The sequence below is a fragment of the Schistocerca nitens genome, chromosome 3 (assembly GCF_023898315.1).
Source record: "Schistocerca nitens isolate TAMUIC-IGC-003100 chromosome 3, iqSchNite1.1, whole genome shotgun sequence".
In the NCBI taxonomy this organism is placed as follows: domain Eukaryota; kingdom Metazoa; phylum Arthropoda; class Insecta; order Orthoptera; family Acrididae; genus Schistocerca; species Schistocerca nitens.
Genome location: NC_064616.1, coordinates 636,983,297 through 637,010,747, shown reverse-complemented (window position 1 = coordinate 637,010,747; position 27,451 = coordinate 636,983,297). Strand labels below are relative to the sequence as shown.

The following is a 27,451-nucleotide window of genomic DNA, read 5'->3' as shown; positions in this document are numbered from 1 at the left end:
CCCGAGGGAGGGGACTCGAACCTCCGGCGGGAGGGGCAGCGCAGACCGTGACATGATGCCTCAAACCGCGCGGCCACTCCGCGTGGCGAATTTTATCCGACTGCAGTCCGTCCGTGAGTGAGACCTCTATAAAACTTTGATGTTGTCTGCACTGGAATTCTGCTCGAATATGTGGGATCGATGTCCATTTGGGGAAACCAGGGATCTTCAGTGTTGAAGGAATAGCAGTGTAATCCGTTACGCTATGCCTTAGCTCATGAAACTGTCACAGACATACTGAAATGTTCGAATTTTGAGACACATGAAGAAGAGTGCTAACTATTTGACAACATTTCTGGAACCATCTTTCTGTGCAGCGATTAGAAATGCAACAGAGATCCGAAATATTCTCGTGATTATGCTGAAAAAATATTATGCTACTTTCAGTTCACACAGAGGTGTATGCATGGTCTGTGAAAGGAAGACGATAGCTCCCAATATATGATGCCAAGCATTTGGTAGTGATTTATAAACCACGCAACTAGGCACGTGTGTATTGTAAGAGCAAGAAATGTTTATGGACGTCCATGAGCATCGGGTTAAGACGTCTGGTTGCTATGCAAATTGAGAACTGAATATGAGTATGGAAATACACAGATTATTGTGAGTCATTAAACAACTTATCAGCTTCTGATTCGGATATTTACTAACAACAATTTGAACTAGTTACGTGTGCGAGTGTGTAGAGCAACTACCGTCGAGTGTATGAAATAGAACAATCAAATGGAGAGTTGAGCACCTTCATTCGGCCCCCGTGTGAACTGTGAAGAGAATACCAGATCAGTGGGGGAACTTAGACAGTCATTACCTTATTTTCTATTCCTACATGACACACGATAAACATCTCACACTGTTGCTACAATTAAGCATCATTTGCTGTGACTGATGCAATATATAGGTCTAGAAGTAGGAGTGTCAGTAAAAGGTAATTGTATCTTCATCATCGCCACGATGCTATCCTTTTGGATGGGCGGTGACTAATCTTCAGCATCAGCCCAATGTTTATACAGTTGTTTTCTTCATACTTCGTCGTTGAAAACAATATTTTTGCGTGTGGATTTAGTTTTCCGTATGCATAATGTTTTTCTTGATAACAACTGATATGCATTCTTGACGTTTCAAGTGGCCACAATCGTCAAATAGTCAGCTTTCACATCTTACGCATGTGAATAAAAGCTACGTTTTCTGATTACCCCATATAGTAAAATAGTAGAGTTTTTGCAGGTTTTAAGCGTATTGTCGTATAAAATTTCTGCTAACACACTTCAAGCTCGTTCGTAATTAATGATCAGTTTTCATTAGACAAGATGGTCACAATTCAGCTTCGCCATTCAAACAGCTACGCTGTAGTCTGTTGTATATCTGTGACCCTAGACACTTATTTTCATGCGCTTCCAGTCGTTTGGATTTTGTTTTTCCTTTATTGAGTTTCGACGGGGCGGGCTGGCAGCAGCTTAGTACGTCGCTCTTCAGCCTACAGAATTTGTTTTAAAAAAATGAAGATAATAAATAATAAAAGCAGGCGATGAAATCGGTGACTTAAATGGTAAAATAGCGGAAAATTGTGGAACTTAAAACATAAAACAAATGGTTGGTGATGCTAATAAAATACACAGGAAGCAGACAGGTAAAATAACAGACAGACAGTCGTTTGGAGAGTACGGACTATCGAAGTTTATTGAGACGACTTGTCGGAGTAAGAGTATGTTAAGAATCTAGCCCACTACTGTCAACAAAATGCTGAAACTGTGAAGTTATAGTCAAACCGCAGGTTTATTAAAACACACACACACAGAACACACACAGACGAACAATATTCAATTATTTCGCACGCAATACGAATCTGGGAATGAAGAGCGTGCCAACTGCGCTTCCTGACGCCTGTTGTTGGCGGGGTCTACGTAGTTACTCTGTTACTGCACAGATGGCGGGCAAATCCTTGCATGGGGTGTGACGAAAGGCAACTGCCGCTTGCGCTTGCCGTCACACGGAAGTGGAACAGTGGTGGGTGAAATACACTCGTCGTTTCTCGTACATCAGAAGAATATTGCAAATTCTGTGACTTCTGAAGAGTTTGCTGACCATGACAACGTTGGATTTCGACTGATAAGGCCCATAAACACAGTTCGAGGTATTTATCATGTCATGTCATTTAACTATACTAACGTAAATGTGTTATATACGTTTCCCATGGCTAAACAGAAGACAGCTTATTTACAAGTAAAGGACCGTCAGCCTAAATTATAGTTAAGTATCTTCTGTCGTGTAAACGTTCCTTACTACTTTTCCTGACAGATACATTAGAAACTGTTTACTGTACACGTCCTGGTTTCCGATACATAACCTATATTAAGCATTAATTTAGTGTTAAAGATTCATCGTTTTGTTTACGAGTATAACAGGCAAATAAATTGTCAGTTCTCTTCTTGCCTGACACCTCATTTAATTTAAGAATGTTTGAATTAGATTAAATTAATTCTCTTTGGAAACGGTTGTTGACGTTTGGTTATTCCAAACAAATATTGCTTTGTTTTTATACATAAAAATTAAATACGTTACCGATAGGTTTCTAGAAGTAGCCTTTCTTGACGTAACTTTCTTTTTGAAACCGCAGTTTGATTAGCGAACACATCTACACGTGGTACAGCGTTGTTTACTGACGCTCTGAAATGAATGGCAACGTTTAAATAAAGACAGCATTATTACAGAAATAAAGGATTATTATTATGGTAGCACATTAATTTTGCACTCTGATAGGATAATCCGCTTTGCTTTAGTTTAACACTATAGTAAACTTTTGTGAGAGTGCACCTCAAAAGAAGGATACCGTATGGATGGAGTTCGTCAGTGACTTATCTGGCATATCAAAATATCGTGTTTACCGTAAGATTGTCAGTTCGCAGCTGCTGGTCTCCGTCACTACTTGAAATACAGTGGCGACTTGCTCTCATCGCGACTGATGAGTTAGCACTTATATCGATGTCGCTCTGGTTGCGCGATATTTATAAAGGCGCGCACAGCATTTAGTATCCAAAATTCTAATCCAGTTTTTTTTTCTATATTTAACGAAAAGATGGGCCTGCTATGAAAGTCAACCACTAAAAGACTAAAAACCAGAAGCATATGCCTAGTCCAAAAATTTTATCTTCACAATACTTCATTAAAGCGTTCGTGTGACTTCAGGATCATAGAGAGAAGACCACAATTATTCAACACCGAACTGTTTCCGAAGCGGATGTATCTTTCTTTAACCATGTGTAGTAGACTAGCACAGCTTCAGGAAAGGCTAAAGAGAGAGAGAGAGCTTACTGTATTTGCGCTGTTACATGGATCCCTTTTAAAAGTGAAGAATGAGATCGGATGAAATATTCTGAAGGGCAGTAATATCTAGTACTTGTGCATTACAAATTTCTGTTTACGAAGGTAGTGTACCATCACTGTGTTAATGGATTGGTATTTCAGATCATTTGAGTTAACTACTTTCTTCCTACAGACGCGTCGATTCCTAGTTTGATTTGACAAGAGAGTGATTGTATCTGAAGGAGGAAAAGCAGCATATCAAACTTGCGAGTGGAAAGGCTAAGTTCCAATATAATGTGAGAGTCAGATTTTTCTATGCCCTAGCTGTCTGCAGAGTCTTTCAACATCACACATTCAGCAACCAAAATGAAGTATTTATGTTCGTGAATTACATTAAACAAAACTATTGTAACGTCCTTAATTCAGCAAGCAACAATGCAGATGAAGTGACTCGACCAATCGTGTGAAATTTGCTGTAAACTGTGGAAGTGCTCTGAATTTTTCATATGAATTTCTTTCAAAATTTTACCACCAGAATGGGTCATTGACACTGTTAAGAAGTATACCTTCCGTATAGATTAAAACAATGTAGGTGAGGACTTGCTAATCCTCTCCTTTGCCCATGAAGGGAAACATCTTGGCTAGGGACACCGTCAGATATTCAGTTTTCACCTTAGCTAACCACTAATAACTAACTGGGAGCTTCAACTTTTACAGCTATGAACTGAAAGTGAACTGCAGAAGTGCAACTTTCATTACCGTATTGTTGTGGTTTGCAAAGTTATGCATCGCACAGCGAAATGCATTGGCTGCCAGCACGGATCGCTTGGATTCTTTTTCTTAAAAAAAATAGCCTTATGAGTAATAACTGCTTTAATTTAGCATTTATCTTCAGATTCTCGGGGCAAGCGTCGTTTAAAGAGATGCCATTCTTAAAAGTGATAAAACACGTCTCCTGGAATCCCTAATGCCCGGGGACCACCTAATAATATTTTGGACGTGTTATGTTTGGCAGTTCCATGAAATGAACTGCCAGGAATATTTTTCCATCTATATAATATTGTGCAACCAACACTCACGTAGGCTTGCTAACAAGTCGCGCGAGAAACGTCAGAGAAATGTTTCCGAGACACCGCATGCAGTCGCGTGCACTGAGGATGATAGTTGTGGGTGCCTTTAGAAATCTTAAGAAAAGCCATGCCTCCTAACATCCGCGATACGAAATGCTCGTGAGTTCAGTCAAATCATTTTTAGCGTGTAAAGGGGTTTCTGCTCATTATCTATTACAAACGCGCTTGGCTGCGACAGTAGCCTGTTTCCTAATTTTGAACGAGTCTGGGAGGTGTGAGTCATGGCCACTGGGGTGATGAATCATGCCCTGACTTTAATTAACATGATAACTGCACTCTTCTCTGGTATGCGTGAATACATCTCGTGTCACTGAGTTCGTTCCACTCATGTTGCTCTTCGTTAATTTTCCATAGTTCTTGGTTGCCGTTATCATTAACTTTGAAATCTACGATTTCACACACTCTTCAGGTCTCGTCACCGTAATGAGTATGACGTACGAGAGGCGTTCAGTAAATAATGCAACATTTTTTTCTGAAAGCCGGTTGGTTGTATTCAGTGTTCCAATACATTATGTTACTCCATTTTTTTGTTTGCAAAACCCCACCTTTCAACATAATCTCCGTCAATACGGTGGCCTTACGCCACTTTACTTACTGGTAGGACCTGTATGCCCGCGTGGTAGCACTCTACAGGTCGACGGCGGTACTACCATCTTGCTTCATCAATAACCTTCCTATCATCCAGGTATTGTCCGCCCCCGGTAGCTGAGTGGTCAGCGCGACAGAATGTTAATCCTAAGGGCCCGGGTTTGATTCCCGGCTGGGTCGGAGATTTTCTCCGCTCAGGGACTGGGTGTTGTGTTGTCCTCATCATCATAATTTCATCGCCATCGACGCGCAAGTCGCCGAAGTGGCGTCAAATCGAAAGACTTGCACCCGGCGAACGGTCTACCTGCCGGGAGGCCCTAGTCACACGACATTTTATTTATACAGGTAATGCTTCCCGCGGAGTGCATCCTTTACTGGGCCACATAACTGGAAGCCGGAAGGCGTGAGATTGTGGAAAGGATGAGGAGGAAAAGTCCATTCCATTGTGGTTTTGTAAGATCCTCTCGGCTGCGTGTGAGACATTGCGTTGTCATGGAGAAGAAGTTAGTTTGCATTTTTGTGGCGACACATACGCTAAAGTCGTTTCTTCAATTTCTGAGTGTGGCACACAACACATCAGAGTTGATCGTTCCACAGTGAGGGAGAACATCAAAGATAATACTCCCTTCAGAGTCCCAGAAGGCTGTCGCCATGAATTCACCAGCTAAGGGTGCAGCTTTGAACGTTCTATTCGAAGGAGAGGTGGTGTGGCGCCACTTCATGGATTGTCCTTTTGTTTCCGGCTCAAAGTGATGAATCCATGCTTCATAGCCTGCAACGATGTTCGACAAAAATTTTTCAAGATCAGCCCCGTAACGCGCAAGCAATTCCGCGCAGTTGGTCCTGCGTTGCTCTTAATGGTCTCCTATTGCCGGCGAGGAACCCAGCAGGCATACTCGTTTGAGTACCCCAACTGGTAGATGAGTGTGTCAACATTACCAACAGACGTCCAGTTGAGCAGTGAGGTGTTTGTGATACGTCGATCACCTCGAATAAGTGTCGGCACGTTCCAACATTGCAGGAAACACAGTTGTGTGCGGCCGGCCCAGCACGCGGGAGATCGGACAGGTTTGGGCTATCGTGTTTCGATGATGACAAAAGCCTCGCCCAACGACTCACCGTGCTTTTGTTCACTTTCAGGCCTCTGTAGATATTCTACAAGCGCCTATGAATATCTGAGATGCACTGGTTTTCCGCCAAAAGTTTAGTGACAGCTCTGTGCTTGGAGCGCACCTCCGTTACAGACGTCATTTTGAAGGCTACGTACAGCGCCGCCACCTATCTGAACTTCATGAAACCATAGGGGCCGAAGGGGACATTTTCTACGATGTCCACAACTTCCGCATATTTTAACCAAAATTGACTGAGTAAGAGTTTGCATTGTTTATTAAACGCTCTACTTAGTTACAGTAGTTATACTGATAGGCATAGTCAATCATGAATAGAGCTTCAACCTGCGTCGTCACCGAAGTTCCGGCGAGGCTTGAGCGTGCATTTTTCGCGACATCTTTCAGTTATTCAGGCGCAAGCGATGTGCCCATACACACTGACCAAAGCTGTCCATGGCATTAGAGGCGGCGTTGCAACACGCTTGCACGCATTGCAGCGTTATTTCGTGGTCTACTGTGACGGTTCATATACACCTATACTCTGCAAGCCACCTGATTGTATGGAGGAGTGTACTTCAGGTACCACAACTGATCCCATCTTCCCATGTTCCATACGCGAATGGCGCGTAGAAAGAATGATTATCAATAAACTTCAGTATTAACCATAATTTCTCGAATTTTCTTGCGGTGGTCATTTCGAGATACGTATGTGGAAGGAAGTAATATGTTGTACAGCTCTTCCTGGAACGTAGCATCTCGGAAGTTCAATAGGAAATTGTACATAATGCACAACGGCTCTCTTGTAGATTCTGCCACTGGAGTTTACTATGCATCTCCGTAACGTTCTCGCGCTGACTAAGCGATCCCGTGACGAAACGCGCCGCTCTTTGTCGGTTCTTATCTCTTTCTTCTATTAATACGATCTGGTAAGTGTCCCAGATTGATGACAAGTACTCAACCATCGGCCCCCCAAGTGTTTTGAACACCACTTCTTTCACGAGTGGTTTTCGTACTATCCGTTTTACTTGGTCGTTCCACTTAAGGTCGCTTCGAATGCTTACTCCTAGATATTTTATGGAAATTATTGTTTTCAGCAGTTTGTCACCAATAGTGAAACTATATGATCAATCGTACCCCAATCTCGACTTTATTTTGCGAAACTATAGCTGTGTTTCCCGAAAATGTTTTTCTCCCAGAGTCAGATAATATTTCTTTTCATTTTGATAGCATACCACTTAACAAAAGTTAGTTTATCTGTAACCATGTTTTTCTTCTTCTTTCTTTCTTCCTTTTTTTGTCTGCGCCCATTCACCCTTTCACGAAAGTGCAATTGAGATACAACAAAAAGGATGTCATTGGTGTGAACAGTTGCTCAGCCCACTATATTTACCGTCAGTAAATGGATTAGGGGTGTAAGGTACGAGAATAAAGGACAGCACATTGAACCCCGAGGACAAGCTTATGTGGCCATTGTGATAATCTTATGCTACCAATCACTCAGCTGCAAGTCGTACAGAGAGGGGAACCTCTCATAGTAGATGAATCCTAAAGACCCCCATCTACCTCTGACCTACACCTCAGCCTATTTTGAATCTTATACATTTCTTGAAACAGCTTTTAATTCTTAGCTTAGTGAGTGTAAAACGGGAGCCACAATGACAGCGTGGTGGGTGCTCATTATGGGGGAAATGACCATGAGTCAGCCAAGTATGGCCAATGTGGAGACAGCGAAGGATGGTCGAGTCCTCGGAAGAGGCCTGCATGGAGGACCTCCACAGATTCGTAGTCTCCTTTATCACCTGTGTTTTGTTTGGTAAAGTCAGAGTGAGCCATTCTGTGTTCCAGGCAACTAAAACTTGATGGTATAGTACTGATTGGAGGTATGTTTCCAGAATACCGATCTCAAGAGATGTTTTACTGGTAGCATTTTTGGCCAGGCTAGAGTTCATTCGCCTGGCTCTCAACATGCTCTGGGGTCCAGAAAAAGGTCACTGAGTGTCCATACTGTTCAAGGGCATACAGCGAATCTTTGATAGCAATGACAAAGGGATGGCGAGGGTAGCACTAGTCTAGAGCTTGCAAACTGCTCAAGGAGTCGCTGCTGGAAGAGATATGCTCAAGAGCACGAGAGATGGCTACCAACTCTGCAGTGGAAACACTACAGCTATCCAGCAAGGAGAGTTCAGTATGTCCTGCGTGAGTATAAGCAAAGCCAACATGGCCAGCAACCATCGAGCCATCAGTGTAGCCAACTTTTGTACCCTGGTATGCGCCAAGGATGGAGAAAAATTGGTGGCAGAGGGCCTCAGAATGAACTGTGTCTTTTGGACCTTGTGATACGTCAAGACAAAGCTGAGGCTGAGGGATACACCACAGAGGTGTACAAGGTGAGTCCACAGAAGAGTTGGAAGTGGGTACAACTGTAGTTCGGAGAGAATAGACTGGTTGAGGATTGCAATCTCAATCCCTGGCCAGGGCCGCCATTGCAGGAGATGGATTACCATGTTTGGAAAGAAGGGACGGTAGTTTGGATGTTTAGGAGAGTTGCGAACATGGGTAACATAATTGACAAGCTGTTGTTGGCGCCTGTCCACTATGGAGGAACCCCAGCCTCCACAAGTAAGCTATTCACTGGGCTAGTTCAAAAGGCTCTTATCACAAGTCCCGCGCCCGGGGGCTGAGTGTTTGTGTTGTCCTCATCTTTTCATCCTCATCATCATCATTCGTGACAGTGGCTGGATTGGACTGTGTAAAAATTGGACCGTGTAAAAATTGGGACTCTGTAAGGGCGCTGATTACTGCGCAGTTGAGCACCCCACAAACTAATCATCATCATCATAACTCCTGCAGTGGTGTATTGGATCAAGTATCTGCAATGTTGAGGGTGATGCTGAACAGTGTTCCAGACTCCCATAATCTAGGCAGGATTGTATCACGGCTTCATAAAGCTGCAGAAAGGTAGTGTGATCTGCACCCCAGCTGGTATTACTCAGGCAGCAAAGTGTATTAAGGTGCAGCCAGTACTTTCATTTAAGCTAGCGAAGATGAGGAATCTATGTCAACCGAGAATCGAAGACTGGTCCTAAAAAGCAGTAAGTCTCCACCACATTGAGTAGTTGGTTGTCGAGGTAAATCTCTGGTTGGAGGTGAACGGTATGGCATCGACAGAAGTGTATGATGCAATTCTTGATGGCGAAAAATCGAAAGCCACGGGTGAGGGGCCATGCCTGCACCTTTTGCATGGCGCCTTGCCATCGACGTCCAGTGACACCCATAGTAGAGGAGTAACAGCACAGGCAAAAGTCGTCAGCATTCAAGGGTTATGATACTGAGGCCTCCATAACTGCTGCTAGATCATTGATGGCTACTAGGAAGAGAGGGATACTCAGTACAGAGCTCTGTGGGACCCCATTCTCTTGGCTATGGGGCATAATGTGGGAAGCACCAACTCGGACCCAGAACTTAACGGTGTGACAGGAAGTTCTGAATGAAAATTGGGAGTGGACTCTGGAGACCTCACTCATGATGTGGTGTCGCCATATGGTGTCATAGGCCTTTTGTAGGTCGAAGAAGACAGCTACAGGGTGCTGACGTCAGGCCAAAGTTGTTCGGATGGCAGACTCCAGGTAACCAGATTATAAGTCGTGGAATGGCCTTGATGAAAGCCTCCCTGGGATGGAGCCAGAAGACCCCAAGGCATTTATAGAGAACGTGGGTCAAATTTATTAGGGGATAACTGTCAACCTTTAGAGGGTGCTTAACCGATTTCAGGACTGGGGAAATGCGGTTTTCTCGCCATTGCGATGGGAACTGACCCTCACTCCAGATGCAGTTAAAGCTGGCAAGGATATGACGCTGACAATACGCTGGTAGGTGCTTGATCATTTGGTTGTGGATGCGGTGTGGCCCTGGGGCTGTATCAGGGCAGTGGGCGAAGACCCTGATGAATTCCCACTCAGTGAATGGAGTATTATATAGCTCCAGGTGGTGTGTAGTAGAAGAGAACTGCTTTCCCTCCAGCCGCTGTTTTCGGACACGAAAGGCAGGTTGATAATGCTCAGATGCTAATGTTTGAGCAGAGTGCAGAGAAAAATGTTTGGCGACAGCGTCGAAGTCAGTGTACACAGCGCCCTTCAAGGTAATACCAGCTACACCTGCAGGTGTCTAGTATCCATAGATATGTTTGATCTTAGCCCACACATGCTACCGAGAGGTATGTTTGTTTGTTTTGTTTTTGGGTGCAAAAACAACTTGGGTCATATGCGCCCATGTCAAAACTGTAGAACACGAAGCCAGAGAGGAGTTAAAAAACGACTACATCAGTCTCAGTGGACATAAAAGAAGACATCTAAAATGGGGACGTGGAGAAAGGTCTATAAAATACATCATAGAGAAACGGAGGTCCAGTAAAAAAAAATGGTTCAAATGGCTCTGAGCACTATGGGACTTAACATCTATGGTCATCAGTCCCCTAGAACTTAGAACTACTTAAACCTAACCAACCTAAGGACAGCACACAACACCCAGCCATCACGAGGCAGAGAAAATCCCTGACCCCGCCGGGAATCGAACCCGGGAACCCGGGCGTGGGAAGCGAGAACGGTACCGCACGACCACGAGATGCGGGCGGAGGTCCAGTACTAAAAATTAAATCGCCTTTGCCATATTGCTATGACTGATAAAAAGTAAAATGCGGTCGTCAGCCCTTGTGTCATTCACTAAAACATCCGATAATTCAAGACGGCAAACCCAAGCAGGAATGTAAACGGTTAAAAATTGGGCATGCCATTAGGAAATGGTGGACAGTTAAAACTTGGGGGCAGTGTGCACAAAATGGTGGGGAGTGCCACTTAACAAATGACGATGGCTAAAAAGCCAGTGCCCAATACGCAGCCTAGTTAAAACGACCTCCTCCCTGTGGGAGGGCAGAGAGGAGAGAGGTATGTAATCTGATGGTTGAAACACAGGGTCACTTCCCATCTTTTTATTAGGTAGTGGACCCAGGTACGAAGCCACATAAAGGCAACGAGGTGCTCCATCAATGAGTGCTGCTTATGGTATTGGAGAACCTACCTACGATCTCGAATGGCTTCTGCAATTTCCGAGAACCGCCAGTTCACTGCCTTCTGTCGGCTTGAGGCCCCGAGGAACAGAGGATTGCGAAACCAGCTGCTGAAAGAATGACTGTTGTTGTGCTCTGGACTGGCTCATCAGTATCTCCATACAGCAGGGAGCCAAGGTCGACAGCATCCCAGTCAGCGTTGTTGTGATTCCCATCTGGGCAGGCATTCCGGGAAGTGACTCTGAGGGAGGGACAGGAAGATCCAGAAATGGTCACTACCTCATAAGTCATCATGGACCCCCCCCAGAGGATGGGTGGGAGAAGACAGGGGTTCAAATGAAAAGGTATATGGCCAAGAAGGTTCCATGTGCCACACTGAAATGTGTGAGGGTGCAAGTATTCACAAGGCAAAGGTCAAGTTGTGCCAGGAAATTTTTGAAATATTTACTGCAGCCAGTGACTACAGTTCCACTCCACAAAGGGTAATGGGTGTCGAAATCACCACAGATTAGAAAAGATGGGGAGAGCTTATGAACCAATGTGAACAGTATGTTCTGAGACACTTCACCATTAAGACAAAGGTAAACATTGCAGATGGTAATGTCCTGAAATGCCCTTACCTGAACATCTACAGCCTCCAAACGTGTAATATTTGGCATGGAGAATAATATTTTCAGTGTACAGTGAGGCTAATGAAGGGACCAAGGGGGCAGCTTTCGCCGTAGGGTCACCAGCTGCCACTGTAATGGCAGCAATATACATAGGTTCTGGGTCCCATTGTGTGGTGTGAACCAGGGCTCCAGTGGCCGCCAGAAGCTCTGCCTCAGCCACAGGAGTGGAATAGGCGGTATCTGGTGGCGTGGAGGCCACTGGAATATCCTTATTGGAGGACTTTTTCTTGTCTTTTCTCTCCTTGATGGATTTTGATGACTGTGAGGGCTTCTCTGAACCAGTTTCAGGTAAAGAGGTTGATTGTGAAGTGCTGCGACCAGCAGCCTGTTGCTCCTTCAGCCACTGGTTGGTGTCCAGTTGTAGACTGGCAGAACACTTGGAAGAAAGTACCCTGAGGGGGACCTTCCTGGCGAGAGAAGCGAGAGGAAGGTGATTTGTCTCTGGCCAGGAGGTGGGCACCAATTTCTCTGGTGGGTGGGAAGCCATTGATCCCAAAGTAGGTGTAGCTGAAGCAGCAAGAGGGGAGCCCGTAACCATCATGAGGGCAGGCATGGTTGAGCAGCCCTGAGTGGCCACTGTAGGAGGCGTAATGGGCAGGAGTACTGTCACTGAAGGGGGCGACGTCATAGCTGTAGCTATGACATTATTTGATATGCTTTGTGCAGCCACTCACACTACGTCTTGGTCTCTTGGAAACCGTTTGTCCAGTCTTGTATTCTTGAATTTTCATTTCTCTCTGTGGGAAAGATCAGAGGCTGATGAGCAAGGAGAATGGCGCTTTCCACAGTTGACAAAGATGAAGGGAGTTGCACAGGGAGTGCTCGCATTATGGGAGAGTGGGTGGGAGGGCGAGGACCAGGGCGAGGGGCATACAGTTTGACATCGCATTGGTATACCATCACCTTGACCTTTTCAGACAATGAATCGCTCTTAAAGGCCAAGATGAAGGCTCTGGTAGCAACCCTAGTGTTGTCTGGCCCCTATCTACACGACAGGCAGTGTACAACCCATGGCTCCAGGTTAGACTTACGGTGAGTGACAATCACCGGTATGTCACTCATCTTGTTACAAGCGAGCAGCGCCTGTGACTGGGTAGGGGATGCCATTTTGATCAGAACTGACCCACTTTTCATTTTAGGCACTTGCCTAAACTTTTCTTCCAAGTTCTCCATAAATAGCAAGGGGTTTGTGACCAAGAAGGAATTACCATCAGTCCTTGTAAATACCAAGTATTGTGGGGAGTGTTGCTCCACTTGCCACTTAGCCACATAGCCACATATACCTACCATGGTATAACCATGGAAGGGAGCATTTTAGGATCTTACGAGGGACGTTTGAAAAGTCCATGCAAAGACAGAGAGATGGCACCACCGGCACGTATCGAGGTCATGTTTAGTTAGTAGCATCTTTGGAAAGAAAGCACACCACGTTTCAGCCATATTGGTCTATTTCTTTGTGTTTGCCATTCGTGTGAATCAAGGAAGTCGAGTGATTGTCAAAAAATGGACGAAAAAGAATTTCGTGTGGTGATTAAACATTACTTTATGAAAGGCAAAACGCCTCAGGAGACTAAAGAGAAGCTTGATAAACATTACGGTGGCTCTGCACCTTCGGTTAGAACAGTTTATACGTGGTTTAAAAATTTTCGGAGTGACCATATGGGCACAAGTAGTGCTGAAAGTTCTAGACGCGCTGTGAAGGTTACGACTCTAGAAATCATTGATAAAATCCATGATATGGTGATGCATGACAGAGGAGTTAAGGTGCATGAGATTGCTAGTGCTGTGGGCATCTCGAATGAACGGGTACATAATATTTTGCATAAACATTTCGACATGAGAAAGCTATCCGCAAAATGGGTTCCGCGATTGCTCACCCTTGACCAAGAATGGAATCGTGTGAAGTGTTACAAGGATGGTTTGCAGCTGTTGAGTAAGAATCCACAGGACGTTAAGCGTCGTTTCGTCACTGTGGATGAAACATGAATACATTACTATACTCCTGAGACCAAACAACAATCTAAACAATGGGTTACCAAGGGAGAATCCGCACCAAAAAAGGCGAAGACCATCCCTTCGGCTGGAAAGGTTATGGCGGCTGTCTTTTGGGATTCGCAAGGGATAATCCTTATCGACTATCCGGAAAAGGGTAAAACTATTACAGGTGCATATTATTCATCGTTATTGGTCCGTTTGAAAACCGAACAAGAGAAACGCCGGCGATTGGACAGCAAAAAAGTCCTTTCGCATCACGACAATGCACCAGCACACACCTCAGCAGTTGTGGTCGCAAAATTATTGGAAATAATTCCATATCGTTTCACATCCCCCCTATTCTCCACACTTGGCTCCCTCGGACTACTATTTTTTCCCAAATTTGATGAAATGACTGGCGGGACGAAGATTTTATTCAAACGAGGAGGCGATTGCAGCAACTAATAGCTATTTTGCAGATTTGCACAATTCCTATTATTCGGAACGGATCAACAAATTATAACAGCTTTAGACGATGTGTATATGTTTAAAAGGAGACTATGTCGAAAAATAAAAAAGTTTACCCCAATCACATATGTAGTTTCTACTTTTGCACGGACTTTTCAAACGCCCCTCGTATCTCTCTGCATTGAAAGAGGACTGTCCTTTCATAGAAACTGCTGAGGCTGTATGGACACCAGAGGGAGATAACTTCATCCGCTTCATTGGCAGCTAATCCACCATGGTGCCACCCACTCCAAATGGGGGCTCTCACCATGGGTACTATCTAGCCTCAGCAACAGCTACCTGGCCAGTAATCCATTGCTCGGAGTCCCTGTGCCCAGTCATGATGAGTACATACTCTTTGGCATACATTGGGAGTTATCAGCTCCGACACCAATAGTGCGATCCCTGTGTGGTCAGGTGGCTACCACCGTGCAGATACTTGACGACTCCCCACAATGGGATGGCTACTGTGCTGGGTTTTGGGTGTATTACTGTATTAAAGGGAAGGGTACACAGATGGAAAGGCACGAAGGTGAAGTATTTGGGCAACCTTCCCTGCACGATCCGCACTTCTGAAGAATTTTGAAAATTGGTGGCAGGTCTAACCCAGCAATGGGGACCATGCTTATTTAATGAACAGTTGTGGAATACGCTGGAAGTGGAAACTTGAAGCCCGATCATAAGCCAGGTCCAAGCAAAGTCAGCACCAAGAAAACCATCTGATGGAGAGGCAGAAGGAGAAAGGGATAGCAGAAGTATAAGCACGCAGCATGGAAAGGAAGTAATCCTGTAAAGGCTGAGGCCGTGTGGTAGCCAATGACGCACCCACGAGAGTTGAGCCCCCTTCGGAGTATGAACTTGTTTCACAAATGGACTAATGACCTTGTAGTTTCGTCCTTTAAACCCAATACAAATAGCCAAGCACGCTATCAGAGTTATTCAAATGTTCGACCGATGCAATCACAGGGGGACTCTGAGTCTTAATTAGTCTGAACATTTCTGCCTGTCATAGGTTGTCCTATACATCTGCGATGTATATCATACCTGAAATTTCATATTTCAGAGTCGCTTGATGGAGAGTTCCAAAGCTGAATGGACTGCATCATCAGTTTGTTTACTTTTTAGAAATCCATACTGACAACCTCGTGAGTTGCCTGCATTTGTGCTTGTAACAGCCATTCTCGGTTCATAGCACGAGTATTGCTCAGAAAAAAGTGGTCTGTTACTTTCCGGTTCTTGCGCGACTGTCAGTACCCTATTTAATAAATAATGAGTTGGTTCCTGGTTCTTTTCCGATTCTGAGAAACACTTTCTAGTTCCATCTGCTCGTTAATTATGGATTTTTTTTTGCTATGGGGCTTCACTTCTGAGGTCATCAGTCTCCTAGAACTTAGAACTACTTAAACCTAACTAATCTAAGGACATCACACACATCCATGCCCGAGGCAGGATTCGAACCTGCGACCGTAGCGGTCGCGCGGTTCCAGACTGTAGCGCCCAGAACCGCTCGGCCACTCCGGCCGGCTATGGATGTAAGAAAGGGCACAATCACCATTGTCACCATTTTAAAGCCTTGGGGCAGTTGCCGTCCGCACCTTCCGGCATTGCTTTTCGAAGTACTGCAATAGCCAATCCGACAGCGTTTTGAGAAAAATGGCATGACAGTAGAATTGCTTGTGTATTCTGCCTGCATATCCTGTCTTCTTCACATATGCTGTTTTTATCATCTTCCAACGGCTCATTTGAGAAGAGCTTAGTGGAAAAATACTGTGCTTAGCGGAATCTTATTGTAGCACCACCAGCTCATCGGATAGCAGGCACAGCCTAGAGAGCCACGAGTTTCTCCGTCACTAGACGGTACGGTTCTCCCCAGATACAGCGATTGTTTGCTGGCGCAGGTGCTGTTTCCAGTGGATCTTCTAGGTTTGAAATAATTTAACTCTGCATCTCTCTTTGATACTTGGAGAGCAAAATTAAATTTCTATTCCTCTCCTATCAGATAAAATGGTTCAAATGGCTCTGAGCACTATGGGACTCAACTGCTGTGGTTATCAGTCCCCTAGAACTTAGAACTACTTAAACCTAACTAACCTAAGGACATCACACACATCCATGCCCGAGGCAGGATTCGAACCTGCGACCGTAGCAGTCGCACGGTTCCGGACTGCGCGCCTAGAACCGCGAGACCACCGCGGCCGGCTCCTATCAGATATATCTGGATTCTTCTGGAGGAACCTGTTTTTGGCTGTCAAGAGGGAAAGCGGTTCCACTATGTAATCGATGAGTGTATTTTCTTAGTCGCTGTGTGTTTTATCTGTAGTCACAGAAGTAATTCTGTGGCAAAATAAAGCCTTTAATCGCATTAACAGTTAGCAGGAACTACTTTGGTCAATAGCTCCTCCCGGTGCGGTTTTTGCTAATGTTTTTAATCAAATGTTCCCGTAGTCATTGTGCTCTCTTTATCGGGCGATACTCTAAATTCGTCGTCTATAGTGAAGAAGATGGCATTGTGATCATTGCATTTGCGCAATGTTGAGCTTTGAAATTCGTTATCGGGGATACATCTCGTGTAAGTATTTGATGTATATACTAGATTTGTTTCCCTGTATTCCGACCTCGGTGGTAACGGTGTATTTATCACATAACTAAATTTTCGCTGTTGTACACCCCATAATTAGAACCACTGTTGTCACTTCAGCATTTATATGGTTTCTTGGCGAAGTGAAAATTACGATTTCTGAAAGCTCATACCATCCCCGCCCAGTTCCTCACTAATGTTTTGTTCTTCGGCCATAAACAAGTCACCGGGTACACCTTTGAGTTTTAAAATTCGAATACCACGCGAGAATGTCTAGTATGAATTAAAGGCATGGATGCGGACTGCGTGACATTAGGGTTTACAGGTTTGTGTACTTTCTTTAAGTCCGTATTATATTGGGAAATCTAACAGTTTGTCTCCTGATTAGTTAAAACGAGAACTGTACGATTGTTAGCACGCTGCACACGTTCAACGTCACACAATCATTGTCCTGAGTTATAAAAAACGGGATGGTCGATCCTTCAGGATGCCAGCCACATATTACACTTTGCCATGCAACCCACAGTATCTTGCAGAGCACAGGTATAGATACGAGATACAGAGATTATGCCTTTGGGCTTATTTGTGTCCTCTGGCAAATTTACGGCTAGGACTTCGCTGTTTGTCGTCGTTTGCTTAAATATGAGCTTCGGTACATTTTTCAGAAATCACGGAGTTTCTTTTCATTTACCCCAATGTTAGTGCTGCTAGAGATGACTGATACAGCCGTTATTGACTCTTATTCGCAGCGTCTTCACTATTTTATGTATGATGTGTAGATCGCTGTGAAGTTCTATCATTTGAAATATTTCCTAGTGTGTACCTGTCATATTCTGTTCCCCGTCTCTGTAGGTTTCAGATCTGTTACCATGTGCCAGGGGCGTTAACTGCGCCGCATTCTGCAGTCCGGATCCCTTTCACCTCAGGTGCAGTTCTTCCAGAAACTTCTTCATGCCTCTTGCGGACAGGAACCTAAATGGTTCAAATGGCTCTGAGCACTATGGGACTTAACATCTAAGGTCATCAGTCCCCTAGAACTTAGAACTACTTAAACCTAACTAACCTAAGGACATGACACACATCCATGCCCGAGGCAGGATTCGAACCTGCGGCCGTAGCAGTCTCGCGGTTCCGGAATGAAGCGCATAGAACCGCACGGCCACCGCGGCCGGCAGGAACATAAATCTTCGTATTTGCAAATCGGTAATTATGAGAACTAATTGAATCATTAGCGTATTCAATTAAAAGATTGGTTTGGTACAGCATTAGCCACATTCGGTTGCGTTTTAATTCTGCAGGGCCACATTGACAGTATTAGTAGTACTCTAGTTTATCGTGTGTGGAGGGTATCTGACAAATTGCAGTCGTACTCAATATGTATAACCAACCGTTGTCGTCTTGGTATTGCATAAAGACAGTTTCTATACCTCATAAAAGCGATATGTATTTTGGTTATCTGCGCGTAACAATACGAAGAACTGCGTTTTTGTCACCTATCCGTAATCGGTCTAGGTATCTCCAGCTTCAGCAGCATATTATACGTGGCGCAGACGCTGCCTCTTTCTCATATTGCAAGTCAGAAGAGCTGTTTCTATTGGACCACAGAGAACACTGGAATCTCCTATTAGTCAACGAAGCTGAATGATGTCAGAGTTGTATAGGACATTGTTCTTTGCTGGATAGATTTTACTTCTGATGAGAGGCCACATCTGTCAGTAATGCCTATGTCGGCCATATCCCATTGTCACATTCCTCTGGGAAGCTTTTTATATTCTGTAAGGTGTGTCGTTAGAAGTTCAAATTGGGTCCTGTCCTCTGCTTCACCTGTCGAAATGAATAAAAAGTTCATTTTCACAGTTGGTGTATCTGGAGCCGTGCCTCAGATTGTAGGCAAGGGATTTTGATGGTACGCTGGGTGGCTGATTAAAACATTTTTGTATAGTAATCAGCTGTTTTATGTACACGCAGTGGCTTTTTGGTCAGTCATCTTTTTTTCCTTTTCAATGCTACATCTGAACGGATTGTTCGTTATGATGTTAGTAAGAACTCCGGCAACAGCTGGTAAAACTGTTCATTAAATCATAACCGGTTTTACGGCCTAAACCCACATCATCAGGTGCGACCTACATGGTGAAATTCAAATTACGGCGTCACCACATGTTGTGGATATTAAAATTAATAAAGGAATGTCTAAATTATACTCGCAACGTTAAAAGATCGTAGACATACCCATCCCTCCTAGTCAGAACTTACTATTCAGTGAATATCGTCAATAATATGGCGAGCGAAAGGTAAAGAAGACGTGCTCCATTCTTTAAAATCTGTCTGCATGTAAAAAGAAAAAAAAATATTTTATAGGGAGGTGAGTCCACGCTAAAAGTTTTTCAAAAGGTGCCGGATTGGCGATAAAAAATTGTCACTGCTAACACGATTAGTCGCGGCACTATCCAAATTACTATGTGGAAAGTATGATGTGGAAGTGTGTTACCAGTGTGACGGCAGGGCAAAGCGAAAGCGGCCCGCAAGAACGACTAAGAGAGGCTAGCTGGCTGGCGGAACGGAAGCTGTACATGTGGACAGTGTGACGTCATATATTCATGACTAGGAGCGCTGGGTCGCTACTTTCACAAGAGATAATGATACAGAATTTTACTACGCACTAACACCTACTTACACAAACAATCAAAATTAGCCAGAATGCTGTAGGTGATTTAATTCCAATTGGTTATTCAGTGCGAATTGTTCGTTTTTAAATTTGAAAATTTCTGCTTCCTCTAATAAATTAAGAGAATAGACGCTTTTGAAACATGGTAGTTCAGGAGAATACTGAAGATTGGATGGGAGATCGAATAGCTAATCAAGATGTATGGAATCTAAATGGGGGGAAAAAACGTTTGGACTACAACTTGACTAAAAGAAGAAATTGATAGAACACATCTCCTGAGGCATCAAAGAATCGTCAGTTTGGTAATGGAAGGGCACACGTGTGCGTGTGTGTGGGGGGGGGGGGGGGGGGCGCATGTAGAGGGAAGCCAAAGCTTGCCTACAGTGAGCGGGTTCATATCAGTGTAGTTCGCAGTAGTTATGCAGAGGTAAAGAGCTGCACCACACCCTCTTAGGAATGAAAACCACAACTACTATAAAATATTTTGAGTTGTCTGAATGTAGACATGGTGTGTATCGTAGGAGCACTTTTATGTTAACTCCGTATTTGTATTAATTACAAGCATAGGATGTAGACCGAACTCTGTTTTCTCTGTCCGATGTTTTATGTATATCTATTGGCTATTCGGTAAGCACTTTTGGACTCCAATTTCTGTTAGTTTTTCTGAATTTTTATGGTTAATTTCTGACAGAATTTGTAACTTACATCAGGTATGCCACTATAAGAGCGCGGCGTCGCATTTTGACTTGGGCGTTGTCACTAAAGACAGATATATTCGATCTCCATCGTTCATGTCGGATTCAAAACAGCTGGCACATGTCAGATGCCGACTAGGAGATCCATTCGGCGAGTGATTTGTATTCACACGTGTGCCATGCTTTGTAATCTGTAATAGTCACCACTAGGCGATTGCTTTACCGGCTCCTGCCGTATCCGCTTCGTGTCGCTGAGTTGCTGAATGGTCTAATGAAAAGATACACATTTGCTTTATGGTTGGCACCTCTGAGCTAGCATTCCTGTGTCAATAGTTCAAGATTTCCCAATTCGTCTTTAGTAGAAATTGACTCTGCGCTATATCGGCTGTAATAATTCCGTGCCATTGTGGATGATCAATAACTGTTGATCCAAAACTCGTGCTGTACGGATTAAGTTTCATCTTCGGTATTAACCCTAGGCTGTAGCCGAGGCTATTCTCCCCATATCCTCTTCCTCATGGGTATTTGTGGAGCATGACGTGTAAAAGAGGCACTGCAGCGTTTGTACAGGTAAAAAAAAAAAAGGGGGTGCTGATGGATTGAAGCCCTTAGTAACGTTGGACAACCAGTTCGTATGGATCATATCTTCGAGCGTTGCTTTTGAAAGTTCTGGCTCTGATTATCGTCCTGTAAAACAAACGGGACGCTTCGAGCCGAAGAGGAATGGCAGGAGGTTTTTTTTGTGGCAGCGGCTGGAATGTTTTTTTCACCGTAATCGTGTCTTTCCTCCATCTCGCTGGCGCAACGGGACAGTTGCGTTTGTAGTTGCTTTGGTTATTCCGCGTGATAGTGACTTGGTCCTCCTGTCCATAGCTGCTATTCTCTCATAAATTTCTTCGTAACGAAATAACTTTTATTTGCGGATTTGCTGCTTGTTGCTTTTGGTATTTATGCTCGATAAACAGAACTTTGCTTGCGGAAGAGACACTAGCTCCCATTGTATACCCGTTCGAGGTAATCGGTGCGCATGGCCGTGCGGTTCTAGGCACTTCAGTCTGGAACCGCGTGACCGCTACGGTCGCAGGTTCGAATCCTGCCTCGGGCATGGATGTGTGTGATGTCCTTAGGTTAGTTAGGTTTAAGTAGTTCTAAGTTCTAGGGGACTGATGACCTCAGATGTTAAGTCCCATAGTGCTCAGAGCCATTTGAACCATTGGAATCGGTACGCATGTAAGAGAAGTGAGGTACCGACGATCGAAACGCCATCCGTGTCAGGGACACTAACGGTTGAACTACGGAAACCATTTGTAATACTCCAATCTTTATAAATATATCTGGGATAATTTTTTTAACCACACAAGTTCAAAATCTCGACATAGGTTTTCTATATGCCATCTCTTTTCTGCTAGAAAAAACAGATGTGGTCAACAGGAAACAGTTTTCATAACGTAAATTTTGGTTTGTAGAACGTCATTAAAAGTTAATGAGACAGTTGTGTCTGTATCATCAAGTGATTACCACATGGCCTGCAGCATGTTAAAGTATTATTAGAGATTTCATTTTGTTAGTTAATTGGTTAACGGCATACAGGTAAGGGTACAACGCTTCTGTTGTCTCTCTTTTGCTGTTTTTCTAATGGCTCTGAGCACTATGCGACTTAACTTAGAACTAATTAAACCTAACTAACGTAAGGACATCACACACATCCATGCCCGAGGCAGGATTCGAACCTGCGACCGTAGCGGTCGCGCGGTTCCAGACTGAAGCGCCTAGAACCGCTCGTCCACACCGGCCGGCGCTAGTACTAACCTGTTGCTTCTTTCTCATTCCCCACTGCCACGCAGAAAGTGGATACTTGCTTTCCAGCTTGTGCAGTCAAAAATACTCAGAAAATTAGACTACACTAAAATCTCCATTACACGTAGGTTCTATCAATACAATTAAAAATTTCCGTTTTTGCGTGTATGGAGATGTGACGTGCTACAGTGAGTCGTTAGTTAAGTGCTACGAATCCAAAGGACTCTGGTTCGATCTCTGGTCAGTCCTAGGATTTTTTCATTCAATTATCACTTCTTTCTCCTCTGACAATGGTTGTTAACGTGCAAAAAACGTGCTTAGTAAAGCTCCGTGGTGTTCAAAACAGTCTTCACGTTAATGATACCTTTATCTTAATATGTTACATATAAATATGCGACGATCTTGTACCGTTCGCGAAATTGCAGTGCCTGTGTTGTGAAGACGTACAATGCAATCTTCCTTCGGAAATGCCTATATGTCCGAAGGAACATGCACTGTGACGGCTACAGCTGCTAGAAAGACAAGAAATTTATTCGCAGTTGCGAATATGAACCAGCGCTAGCTGTGTAATGAAATGACGACAGTGAAAATTTGTGCGGGACCCTTTCCCGTTTTACGCGAGCGGTCACCTTAAGCGCTTCGGCTATCCGAGCACGACTCACGACCAGGCGCAAACTTCCACTGTCGTCCTGCATGTGTCATACCTGTACTCTTAAATCCCAATGATTTTATTCCTGTACAGGGGAGACATTTTATTGGTAAGTCGCAGGTCCATCATCGGCCGATAAATACTGGCCTATTCCCACGGAAATGCGTGACTCATGGACGACGACGTGTGCAAGTTTGAGTCGTGCTTAGATAGCCGAAGTTGTTAAGCCGACCGCTCCCGTAAAGTGGGAAATCCTGCTTCGAGTACAGGGCCGACACAAATTGGCATTGTCGTCATTCCACTATACAGCTGGAGGTTGTTCATATTCGTAACTGCGAATACATTTCATGTGTTACTGTTTGGCGATAAATCACTGGAAACGACCCAAAAATACGTACGAGTAACGGCGCGGAATAAGCTAAAGTGGAATGGCCACGTGAAACTAGTCGTAGGAAAGGTAGGTGCTAGATAGATTCATTGCAGGAAACCGTAAGGACACGATCACGACCGAAAAATCAGATAAATTAGAGCACATATAGAGGCTTACCGATAATAGTTTTTCCCATTCAGCATCCTCTAAACACTAAAGGAATAGGAAAATAGCCGGGGTACCAAAAGTAGGCTACCCTCTGCGACATACGACAAGGTGGTTTGAGGAGTGTAGGTGTAGATTTTCATTTAATTTTCGTTTTATTTCAGGGAGAAACGTTATGATGGTGGTATCATAACAGTAACTCCAGCGATTTTCCAATCTATCAGTGGCTCACATATTGATGTATGTATTGCTATTTATACACGTTTTCGCACTCTTGTTTGCCGTTGCCTTTGTTAATGTTTGCTTTCTTGTGGAACTACATATACCTAAGAAGGTGGTGACACACTTCGTAACACGGATTCACCGACGCTCTCAGTAAATGATGATATTTGTGTGTTCTTTTCTTTGTAAGTCCGTAATATTATACGCCCTGTGCACAGGAAAAAGACATATTTCCTCTAGGAGGAGGAACGCTGCGAACGTAAATGAACTTGCGATTTTATGTTGCATGCAGAGCGACTAATCTAAAGGAAAGAAAAAAAAGTGAAAGTGCATCTTACGAAAGATCAGTTTAATGTAGAGGCACGGGCACCGTTTCAAATGCCTCGTAGTTGCTGCTAACGACGCATATGCAGGTCCGGTTCACGTGATAAAATTTTCAGCTGAGGCTGACTTTGCTTACAGGACTACGCAGTGAGTGGTAACCACGCCGTCACATCATATCTAAAAATGCCATCGGGCAGCTTAATGCACCGAGCGCCTAGCATCAGACTCGTGGAGCAGAACGAAAGCCCAGACCGAATCCGCGCACCTGGCTGGTGTACCGACCAACCTCAGAGCTGTGCTTGTGCAACCGGTTTGGCAAATTCAGAGCTGGTTACAACTGCTGCCCCACACACACCGGACGTACACTGTAACACGAAGGCCCACAGAGCACAGTTCACTGAGGCACACACGCTCTTCTGCCTCGTTTGTGTATTAAACCCAGGTCGTAGAGATTATCAAAAATGGTTCAAATGGTTCTGAGCACTATGGGACATAACCTCTGAGGTCATCAGTCCCTTAGAACTTAGAACTACTTAAACCTAACTAATCTAAGGACATCACACACATCCATGCCCGAGGCAGGATTCGAACCTGCGACCGTAGTGGTCGCGCAGTTCCAGACTGTAGCGCCTAGAACCGCTCGGCCACTCCGACCGGCAGAGATTATCCACAGCATGGATTGTACTGGGGATATCAGTCCTGTAGCAAAATCGAATAAACTCCACGGAGTTGCGGAGCGTGTCGTTCCTTGACACTCGCCTGGGTGCCTGAGTTTGAAAAGCATTGTCAAAGAAAGATGGCGATCTGGGTTCGTATGTTGGTGAGGGACATAGTTTGACCTGTCGCCAAAGTTCAGTTAAGTTAGCGACTAGGAAGATAATCTCGACAGGAAATGCAAGAAGGGCAGTATTTTAGTAGCCGTAATCACTTCAGTTTAGGACTCAGGAACAATCTTACGATCTAATATCTGCACGGTTGAGAAACGTTGCTCCCTATTAAAACCAGACGTCGTCCGAACAGCGTCACTTCTGTTTCTGAAGTAAATGACTGAAGCGTTCCTTGCGGAAATGAAGTTGTAAATCAGCAGTCTCGACGCATCATTTCCACCTAGCTTCATTCGAGCGACAGGTATCGCACGCACAAAAGATGGCGAACGTCTGCGTAAAATAAAACTAGTGTACGTACGCGAACGTAGCGATTTACCTCGCTAGAAATGATAACTCATGGAATACCGAAATGAGAACGGCGACACCAGGAGATTAAGATACAGCGTCACCACCAAAACTGTCATTTTTAACTGTTGCTCGATGAAGCTGACAATGAGGAACCGCTCTGAATTTTATCGAACTAGTTGGCGCAGTGGTTAAGATAGTGGAGTGGACTGGTCAAAACGAAATATTTCTGTTTTGCCCTCAGGCTTTTTCTCCTCAGGCTTATTGCAGTATAGTTCCTTTCTACACCTACGTACATAATACATAAGCCATTGCCTACTGAATAGCGGAGGGTTATTTGTATCATTGCCTGTTATTCCTTCTCTGTTTCACAGGCAAACGATTGTATGTGTGCCTCTCTGTACGACCATATTTTGTTCTCGCGGTTTTTAAGCGAGGTGGACGTTGCAGGCACCACGTAACCTGTTACTTCAACCCTTCCACAACTGAGCGAACTGCTTAGTCTAGAAAGACGAATACATCAGACGGTTGTTTCGTTTTAACCTTTATGACATTAGGTGGTAAGAAGTAATTTTAACCGTCTCAGAGCAGTTACTATTAAGACACATGTTTGTTGTGAAATCATGAAAAATGTGCAACGGGGCACTGACAAACCATACGACCTGCCTATTTGTACCATACAAGACCTATTTCTCGCCATACAGATGCCACCACGGAGATATCGCAGTGGTTAAGTAAGACACTGGACTCACAGTCGGGATTACGAAGGATTCCGAACATACAGAGTCCCTAAATTATTTAATACAAATTCCACGCTGGTTCCTTTGAAAAGGACGCGGCCGATTTCCTTCCCAAACTAATCCAGTCTATTTTCACGTGTCCAGTCCAATTTTCAAATTAATACTATCAGATATTCGGCTTTGTCTCTAATGAAGTTTCCGTTGACGGAACGTTAAAATTTAGCAGCCCTTCGTCGTTTAATATTTTCTCGAAATTTATCGGAAATATTGTTCCACTATATTTCATCGCGACCCAAGCCCGTTGCTGTTTGGTGTATTTAATAACTTCTACGCATTTGTTTTTTAGTCGATATTTGTTTGAACTACTTGAAGGCATACAGCATTATCATGATAATTGTTTGAAACGCATGGCGGGATTGTCTCGCAAATTGATTAGTGCCGATTCTTTATCCCCTCCGCTTCCCCCCTCCTCCAGGTGAACTGTTTTGACTAATGACCTCGATGTAGAAGATACATTCAACTCTTACCTTTTGTCTTCATTTTTTCCTTCCATAGCGTTCAAAACATTTCAGTACATAAAGGGAGGGCTCACAGTTACAAGTAAATAACGATGACGGTTGGTGAATGCTGCTGTTCACCTCTTTAAGAATGAGATGTGGTAGTTAAGCCGCCCTCACATTGGATAAGGAATCTGATGTGGATGTGGAGGCGGATGGAATATCCAACAGCGCGAGATAGCGAATACGTCACATGTGATGTGCTGGTTAACGTGATTTGCGACTGCAGCACTCTCCAGCGTCAGCTGTCGGCCGTATGTGGTTCACAAACCACAGTTTGTTTACGAAAATGGACGCGCGTAAAGTTCCTGCGTTAGCACCATTAAAACGTCCTTTTCCTCCTTTGTCCATATGCTAGTCCTGTTATTCGGTATGCAGTAAACATAAACAAAAACTTCAGTCAGTATTCATGAACATGTTAAAAGACGAAAAGGAAAGTTCGGTGTTCCCAAAATTGAACAAACTCACTCCCAATAGAGAGAGTACTTATATTTACATAATATCGAATATTACAGAAAATATTTCTATTAAATTAATAAGAAAGTGCGACCACCTTTAACAAAACACGAAGATGAAAAAAAATTGGATACAGCATGAGGGGAACTAGCTGCACATGACTTCGTAATGCGACATGCCGATCTACTGTACTTCGTTGAAGTAGTGTGACATACGACCTTGAATGTCATTTTGCTATATCCTAACGATTTTACTACCCAATGTGGTATTAACTGACAAATATAATAATTCCTACCAAGGAAAAAGTGCTTTTGATGAATCTTCAATGTGCCGTTGACTTAAAATGGCATACTTTCATAAATAAATATGAAAATTCCAGCCGGCCGCGGTGGCCGTGCGGTTCTAGGCACTGCAGTCCGGAACCGCGGGACTGCTACGGTCGCAGGTTCGAATCCTGCCTCGGGCATGGATGTGTGTGATGTCCTTAGGTTAGTTAGGTTTAAGTAGTTCTAAGTTCTAGGGGACTGATAACCTAAGATGTTAAGTCCCATAGTGCTCAGAGCCATTTTTTTATGAAAATTCCGTAACCGCCACTATGACGTTTCCCGTCTATTGCGACAATAAATCGTATCAATGACGCCGCGTTTTCGAGACACACATAGTGTGCTGGTGCCTTGAAAC

General features: G+C 44.0%; 1 protein-coding gene across 1 annotated transcript in view; it reads left to right on the top strand.

Moving 5' to 3' along the window:
* Window positions 1–2,033: 2,033 nt before the first annotated feature.
* LOC126249690 (kelch-like ECH-associated protein 1B) overlaps window positions 2,034–27,451 on the top strand; it is a 461,976-nt gene continuing 436,558 nt past the window's right edge. The window contains exon 1 of the mRNA XM_049951369.1: window positions 2,034–2,170. The gene's annotated coding sequence lies outside the window, so the exon portion shown is untranslated. The remainder of the gene's footprint in view (window positions 2,171–27,451) is intronic.